This window comes from Brachyhypopomus gauderio, chromosome 8, assembly GCF_052324685.1.
Source record: "Brachyhypopomus gauderio isolate BG-103 chromosome 8, BGAUD_0.2, whole genome shotgun sequence".
NCBI classification, from domain to species: domain Eukaryota; kingdom Metazoa; phylum Chordata; class Actinopteri; order Gymnotiformes; family Hypopomidae; genus Brachyhypopomus; species Brachyhypopomus gauderio.
The window spans coordinates 9,952,653-9,962,212 of NC_135218.1; positions in this window are offsets into that span (position 1 = coordinate 9,952,653).

Sequence of the window (9,560 nt, forward strand, 5' to 3'; positions counted from 1 at the left end):
GATAATATGTGAAAATCCGTACATTTTTGTAAAGCACTTGCAATTACAAAGTTGTTAAGGATTCTACGTAGAATCATATGAGTCCAAGTTTGTTGTTTTATGTCATACTATGTGGGCGTAATTCAGGAGTTTCTAGTATAGCGCCACCTAGTGGTGCAATTGCCATCATACCCCAGTATGTCTTAGAGGGTGTGCACCTGAACATGCCATGTGAGTTTCAGGTCAATTGACATATGTAAAGCTTGTAAAGCTTGTGAAATTGTATACTGACAGCTAATTGGTCGATGGTGGCGGCCATATTGGACATATGATGGTGCAGACCTAGGACCTGTCTCAGAGGTGCATGTAGATGATGCATACCAAGTTTTGTGTTATTTGGCCAATCGGTGTGTGCAGGAGAGTTTTTTGGCAGTTATAGCGCCCCCTAGGTGTGAATGTGTGCCAAAATGTATGGGCAGGTGTAGACGCCCAACAGGTACATGTATATGAAATTTGGTGTGAATATGTAAAAGTATGCATGAGATACAGCAGAAAATGTGCATTTTTGGCTGTGAAATTTTTGCCCCTTGACTTGTGTGGCATGTGGCCACGCCCATGTGCAGAAATGTGCATTTTTTGTTAAAGATTATTAAAGTTCAGACTCTTCTGAACGTTTTGATACCACATATGTGCATGTATGTGAAAAATCCAGGGACTAGTTAGCTCTCAAAAATGTGTGCGATTTTGCATATTATGCAAATTAGCTCGAAAACGAAGTAGGCGGAGCTTATGGGTTCTTGAGGCTTTTTGGTAGGTTTGGAGACAAGGAACATGTATATGAAAGAATTTTAAATTTAGGACATACGTGGTACTGGCAATTTACTTGAATGCGTTTGCGTGCGCTGTAGCGCCACCTATGGGCGGATTTGGCTGGCGTCTTGCGCCTGAGTAGCGGGAGGGACTACTACCTATTGACCAAGTTTCAAGTCTGTAGGCCTTACGGTTTGGGCTGTGCGATCCGTTTTAAGGCAGAAAAAGAATAATAATAATAAATATAGCCGCAAGCGGCGATTGGCGGGTTCACACAAAAAAAGGCAAAAAAGCCCAAAGGGTCTTTTAGACAAACAAATTGGCCTCTTGGCCTCAATAGGCAAAAAGAAGCCCAATAGGTCCTTTAGACCCAAAAGTGAATAGAAGCTGTTTGAGTGGAAAAAATGCATAAGTAAATCAATGTGACAAAACATTCAATTCAACTGAGGCACTAAAGGCCCAAAAGGATCAAAATAATGTGTATTGGCAAAATGATTCAGATCACAGAACTAAATCACATGCTGAGATCAGCATTGTGTGCGTTTGTGTGGTGTTTCATGTGAGCAATTGTTTTCAGTCAGTTTCGGTGTTTGGCCACTAGATGGAGCCCAAGTACTATCATACTGATATCTCATTAACCTAAGTAATGCAATGACATTTTGGTGAATTAAAAGGTTCATTTCTGGTCAGGCAGTGCACTTTTTGTTATGAGATGTAATGGCAATGTTATAGACCTCATTGATCTGAATCATACAAGCCCCATTACTTGTCTGTATTCTGCATAACAAGATTGCTGCGTGAGTTTTTATGATTTCTCAGGTTTTTGGGTACTGTAGCGCCTCCGACAGGCCAATTTGAACCAAACTTGGCCTACCTCACAAGGACCTCAGTGTATAAAAGCCTTTCAAATTGGGAGTTGATCACTTACATGGTTTATGAGTTATAGCAATAAAGGTCATTTATGGCATGGCCAGAAGGATATAATGGAAAAATTGACCAATCAGACAAATAAAAATGCAACATTTTTTCCTTATTTAGTTAACTACAGTGTCTACAGATTATGCCTATGCCATTTTTGCCATCATTGGATCAAATTCCTAGGACTAGTTCTTAAAGAGCTATTTTCAAACAATTGATGAATGTGACAAAAGTATGCATTTTTTAATAGGACTTGTAATTGCAAAGTTGTCAGGTCTACTGCAAGGTATAAAATGAAACAAGTTGCATGTTCCTAAGTGAAAATTTGGAGGAGTTATGTATGATTTTCACAAATAGCGCCACCTAGTGGCCAAATGTTTCAACACTGCACAGTATGACACATAGTCCTGGGATATGTACAGTGATGAGGTTTCATGTTGATTGGCCAATGGTAAGTCTGTCAAATGGCCAATTAATTCAAATAAAAATTAATTGGCTCATGGCGGCCATGTTTTTTGAGTGATGAGGTCATCATTGTGTGCCTTGATACCACTTGGGCCCCTGATGATGCCTGTAAAGTTTGGGCTTGATGTGACTAATGGTTTCTGAGAAACAAATTTCCCCATGTTATAGCGCCCCCTATTGGACAATCGTGGCCAGCTTTGACCTGTGACCTCTGAGTCATGTGCCCTAACAACTGATAAATTTTCATAAAGATAGGTCAAAGCATTGTTGAGATATAGCTGCTGAAGTAAATTTGGCCACGCCTCAGAGCTATTGATTGACATGTCACAACGACAATGTATGCAAATGTAACAATTTTGTTCAAATTTATTGATAATGAGATTCTTCTGAATATTTTGACACCAAGATTGAAGAAATCCGATGAAAAACCAGGGACTAGTATAAAAAAGTAGGTTTTGCATATTATGCAAATTAGCAAAAAATCTAAGTAGGCGGAGCTTAATGGTTCTTGAGGCTTTTTTGTTTGTCTAGAGCCAAGGAATGCACCTGAAGTGGAATTTTGTTTCTAGGACCTACGGGGTGGGAGATAAGGACCAAAACGCAAAATGCTGCGCTATAGCGCCACCATCAGGCCAATGTGGGTCTCTGTACTTTAGCACGGTCCCGCAAACAGACTACACCAGTCTGCCAAGTTTGGTCTCCCTGGGCCTTACGGTTTAGGCTGCAGTATGCGTTTTATGCGGAGAAAAATAATAATAATAATAATAAAAATATTCAACTGGGGCAATAAAGGCCCAAAAGATCAAAACAAAATGTCATGGCAAAATGATTCAGATCATAGAAGTTAATCAAATGCTGTGATTAGCTTTGTATGTGTGTGTTTGTGTGTTTTTTCATGTATGCAGTAAGGGCTTCTTGAGGCTTTTTTTGGTTGGCTTGAGCAAAGGAATACAGCTGAAGTAGAATTTTGTTTCTAGGCCATACAGTGTGGAAGATATTAAACAAAATGATTCAGACCATACAACTAAATCAAATGCTGAGATTAGGTTAAAAGCACTGACACACTGACCCAGGGGCCTAGTCAAATAAATATACCTTTGGCTGAATTTGTCAGAAGTTGTGAACATAGCAGCAGGAGAGCTCTTGTTAATGCCCCACATGTAAACCCCACTCTTTAACCCTTTTCATTTAGCTGACAAAATCTGTCACATGTGAATCTCAAACAAACCAAAGAGTGATGGCTTAGTATACAATAAAATAACACAAATATTCTTATCTTTGCCTGTTCATGATGTTCTCATCCCTACTCTGACATGTTCTCACTGTTGTGCCCATAGTAGGGAGGCCACTAGGAATGTGTATCTAACAAGACTTTGATGATAAGTAAAGCATGCAGTTATATAGAGGTTGTGTGTGAAATGTGAATTACATATCTCTGTCCTCTCTTATGTCATTTCAGGATGTATAGAGGGCATGATTTGAGAGTGTGGATGGAAAAGTGAAGCTAAATATCAGTTAGTGTGTTGGAAATGGCTAGAGAAATGTATATATGAAGCATATAGGAAGTCCTGTGTGAGGGTGTGTGGAAAAAAAGAAGCTAAATATCTGTATATTAGTCACTGGGTAATTGGTAGTAATGGCTAGAATTAGTGTGTATGTAAAACCTATAGGCCAGAGAGGCCTTTGTTTTTGTGAGTGCATGTGAAAGAGAGAGAGGGAGGAGGGAGAGCCCATGGGTTGTAAAATGTTAGAAGGATGGGGGAGTGGAGGAGGGGGGCAGCGTGTGCGAGAATAGCACGTGCGTGTGGGCTGAGCAGCTATCTTCTTCTCCCTGCACAGCTCAGAATGGAAAATGAAAATATTTACTGTAGAGCTGTTTGTGGACGGATTTGGCTCAAAATTGGCACATCACACCACAATGGTCATGTGAATGTGGATGTCAATTTTCATAACAATCAGACATACTATGGCGTAGTTATTGAACTGTGAATTTGATGTGTTACGATGGTAGCATTGTGATGCATATGAAAAATATTAATTTGTGAAAACCTTAGGATTTTCTTGCTAATCTTAGCATTTCAGAGTCTGCTGAGTATTACAAGGTGTGATTTAAAGGTAATGGAGTTAAAATGCTAGGACTAGTATGAAAATGACAAGTTATATATATTTGATAATAGTGAAAAAGTGGTACATTTTTGCAAAACACATGTAATTAGAAAGTTGCTAGGAATTCTGCATACAATCATATGAGTGCAAGCATTTCTTGATAAGTGAAAATATGTAGGAGAAATTCTGGATTTTCTAGTATAGCGCCACCTAGTGGTGCAATTCCCTTCTAACATGAGTATGTCTTAGAGGGTGTGTACATGAACATACCATGTCAGTTTCATGTGTATGTACCTATGGTAAGTCTGTCAAATGGCCAATTAATTCAAATAAAAATTAATTAGCTCATGGCGGCCATGTTTTTTGAGTGATGATGTCATCCATGTGTGCCTTGATACCACTTGGGCCCCTGATGATGCGTGTAAAGTTTTGGCTCGATGTGAGTAACGGTTTCTGAGATACAGTTTTTCCCATGTTATAGCGCCCCCTATTGGACAATCGTGGCCAGCTTTGACCTGTGACCTTTGAATCATGTGCTCTAACAACTGATAAATTTTCATGAAGATTGGTCAAAGCATTGCTGAGATATAGCTGCTGAAGTCAATTTGGCCACGCCTCAGAGCTATTGATTGACATGTGACAACCAGACTGTATACCAATATCACAGTTTTGTTGATATTCCTTGATAATGAGATTCTTGTGAATGTTTTGACACCAAGATTGTGGTGATCAGATGAAAAACCAGGGACTAGTATAAAAAAGTAGGTTTTGCATATTATGCAAATTAGCAAAAAATCTAAGTAGGCGGAGCTTAATGGTTCTTGAGGCTTTTTTGTTTGTCTGGAGCCAAGGAATGCACCTGAAGTGGAATTTTGTTTCTAGGACCTACGGGGTGGGAGATATGAACCCAAACGCAAAATGCTGCGCTATAGCGCCACCATCAGGCCAATTTGGGTGTCTGTACTTTAGCACGGTCCCGCAAACAGACTACACCAGTCTGCCAAGTTTGGTCTCCCTGGGCCTTACGGTCTAGGCTGCAGTATGCGTTTTATCAGTAGAAAAATAATAATAAGAAGAAAAAAGAAGAAAAATTCTAGCAATTACAATAGGTTTCCCACACTATGTGTGTGAACCCTAATAATAATAAGGAGAAAAATCCTAACAATTACAATAGGGTTCCCACACTATGTGTGTGTGAACCCTAAATATAGCCGCAAGCGGCGATTGGCGGGTTCACACAAAAAAAGGCACAAAAGCCCAAAGGGTCTTTTAGACCAACAAGTGATATGAAGCTACTTCAGTCTAAAAAATGGACAGATAAAGTAATTTGCAAAAAATTATTCAACTGGGGCAATAAAGGCCCAAAAGATCAAAACAAAATGTCATGGCAAAATGATTCAGATCATAGAAGTTAATCAAATGCTGTGATTAGCTTTGTATGTGTGTGTTTGTGTGTTTTTTCATGTATGCAGTAAGGGCTTCTTGAGGCTTTTTTGGTTGGCTTGAGCAAAGGAATACAGCTGAAGTAGAATTTTGTTTCTAGGCCATACAGTGTGGAAGATATTAAACAAAATGATTCAGACCATACAACTAAATCAAATGCTGAGATTAGGTTAAAAGCACTGACACACTGACCCAGGGGCCTAGTCAAATAAATATACCTTTGGCTGAATTTGTCAGAAGTTGTGAACATAGCAGCAGGAGAGCTCTTGTTAATGCCCCACATGTAAACACCACTCTTTAACCCTTTTCATTTAGCTGACAAAATCTGTCACATGTGAATCTCAAACAAACCAAAGAGTGATGGCTTACTATACAATAAAATAACACAAATATTCTTATCTTGGCCTGTTCATGATGTTCTCATCCCTACTCTGACATGTTCTCACTGTTGTGCCCATAGTAGGGAGGCCACTAGGAATGTGTATCTAACAAGACTTTGATGATAAGTAAAGCATGCAGTTATATAGAGGTTGTGTGTGAAATGTGAATTACATGTGTCTGTCCTCTCTTATGTCATTTCAGGATGTATAGAGGGCATGTGTTGAGAGTGTGGATGGAAAAATGAAGCTAAATATCAGTTAGTGTGTTGGAAATGGCTAGAGAAATGTATATATGAAGCATATAGGAAGTCCTATGTGAGGGTGTGTGGAAAAAAGAGGCTAAATATCTGTATATTAGTCACTGGGTAATTGGTAGTAATGGCTAGAATTAGTGTGTATGTGAAACCTATAGGCCAGAGAGGCCTTTGTTTTTGTGAGTGCATGTGAAGGAGAGAGAGGGGGAGGGAGAGCCCAAGGGTTGTAAAGTGTTAGAAGCATAGGGGAGTGGAGGAGGGGGGCAGCGTGTGTGAGAACGTGCGTGTCTTAGCAGCTGTCTATGCCTCCCTGCACTGGTCAGTATGGAAAATGAAAATATTCACTGTAGAGCTGTTTGTGGACGGATTTGGCTCAAACTTGGCACACAACACCACAATGGCCATTTGAATGTGGCTGTCAATTTTCATAACAATCAGACATACTATGGCATAGTTATTGAACTGTGAATTTGATGTGTTACGATGGTAGCATTGTGATGCATATGAAAAATATTAATTTGTGAAAACCTTAGGATTTTCTTGCTAATCTTAGCATTTCAGAGTCTGCTGAGTATTACAAGGTGTGATTTAAAGGTAATGGAGTTAAAATGCTAGGACTAGTATGAAAATGACAAGTTATATATATTTGATAATAGTGAAAAAGTGGTACATTTTTGCAAAACACATGTAATTAGAAAGTTGCTAGGAATTCTGCATACAATCATATGAGTGCAAGCATTTCTTGATAAGTGAAAATATGTAGGAGAAATTCTGGATTTTCTAGTATAGCGCCACCTAGTGGTGCAATTCCCTTCTAACATGAGTATGTCTTAGAGGGTGTGTACATGAACATACCATGTCAGTTTCATGTGTATGAACCTATGGTAAGTCTGTCAAATGGCCAATTAATTCAAATAAAAATTAATTAGCTCATGGCGGCCATGTTTTTTGAGTGATGATGTCATCCATGTGTGCCTTGATACCACTTGGGCCCCTAATGATGCGAGTAAAGTTTTGGCTTGATGTGACTAATGGTTTCTGAGATACAGTTTTTCCCATGTTATAGCGCCCCCTATTGGACAATCATGGCCAGCTTTGACCTGTGACCTTTGAATCATGTGCTCTAACAACTGATAAATTTCCATGAAGACTGGTCAAAGCATTGCTGAGATATAGCTGCTGAAGTCAATTTGGCCACGCCTCAGAGCTATTGATTGACATGTGACAACCAGACTGTATACCCATGTCACAGTTTTGTTGATATTCATTGATAATGAGATTCTTGTGAATATTTTGACACCAAGATTGTGGTGATCAGATGAAAAACCATGGACTAGTATAAAAAAGTAGGTTTTGCATATTATGCAAATTAGCAAAAAATCTAAGTAGGCGGAGCTTAATGGTTCTTGAGGCTTTTTTGTTTGTCTGGAGCCAAGGAATGCACCTGAAGTGGAATTTTGTTTCTAGGACCTTCGGGGTGGGAGATATGAACCCAAACGCAAAATGCTGCGCTATAGCGCCACCATCAGGCCAATTTGGGTGTCTGTACTTTAGCACGGTCCCGCAAACAGACTACACCAGTCTGCCAAGTTTGGTCTCCCTGGGCCTTACGGTCTAGGCTGCAGTATGCGTTTTATCCGGAGAAAAATAATAATAAGAAATATAGCCGCAAGCGGCGATTGGCGGGTTCACACACCAATAGGCATTTTGGCCTCAATAGGCAAAAGGAAGCCCAAAAGGTCCTTTAGACCTAAAAGTGAAAAAAAGCTGTTTGGGTTTGGCCAGTGTGTGCTCTACAGATGTAGAGTGTGATGACATCTGCGTGTGTCAGAAAGGGAGACACAAAAATAGCACATCTGGCTAGAGCTGCATCTATGTGAACAGTATAGGAAGGCCTGCACTTGTCTATACATGATTGGGCCTCTATATTACTGACAGAGAGAGATTGAGGGAGCCAGAGACTATGCTTTGTTATTTCACTCCTTGTACACGTAGCACGCCTAACATGACTGCCTGTGTATTCAAAGTATGAATGTAGTCTGCAAAGCCTGGCATGACTGACATGACTGGCATTACTGACATAACTGATATGACTGGAATGACATCACTGGCATGACGAACAAAATTAACATGACTAATATGACTGACATAACTGGCATGACTGTAATGATTTGAAGATTTGACTGACATGACTGGACTGACATGACTGATAGGACTGATATGACTGGACTGAAATGATTGGCATGACATGACTTACATGACTGGCAGAACATGACTGGCATGACTGGCATCACTGACATGACTGATATAACTGACATGACTGGACTGGCATGTCTGATATGACTGACATCACTGGTATGACTGACATATACTATACATATACTATAGATATGCATACAAACTATACATACATTTAGGTAGAAGTGTATGTGTGTGTGTGTGTGTGTGTGTGTGTGTGTGTGTGGTAGTATATGTATTCAAACTATGACAACATATACTAATACATACATACATGAGTATACATAGAAACTATACATACATATAGGTATAAAGGTGTGTGTGTCTGTGTGTTTGTGTGAGAGAGAGACAAAAAAGAAGCCAAATGTCAGTTTGTATGAGCATGTGTTAGTCACTGGGATATGGGTGGGTATGGCTAGGGAAGTGTCATTGTGAATGCTATAGGAAGGCCTGCTTGCGCCTGTATGTGTGTGTGCCTGGTTAATAGACACAGAGAGATCTAGGTAGCCAGAGCAATGTTTACTTAGGGCACAGAGATGGGAGGGGGAATGTGGGTGAGAGTGTGAGAGAGACTGAGAGTGTGAGTTTCAGCCTGCGTGCGTGTAAGAAGGAGAAGGTGACAGAGGGACTTTACATGCATTTTTATGCATTGTATATAATACTGCACTGTAGAGCCATACGATAACCGATTTAGATGAAACTTGACAAATTTGTTCAGGATGGGATTCTGAATGGGCTTGTGCATTTTGGTCAGAATTGGATAAAATATGAAAGAGCTTCAAGAATATGAATATTATATGTATCGATGCTGTCCGTTAAAAAAATATTTAGCAGGTATAAGTGTCCTAAAATCCAAAATCTTTGGATTGTTTTTTGATTTCACACTCTGTAGAGTATTATAAGACTTTGCTTGACATGATAGTATGAAAATCCTAGGAGGAGTATGAAAAGTGATGATTTCAAACTA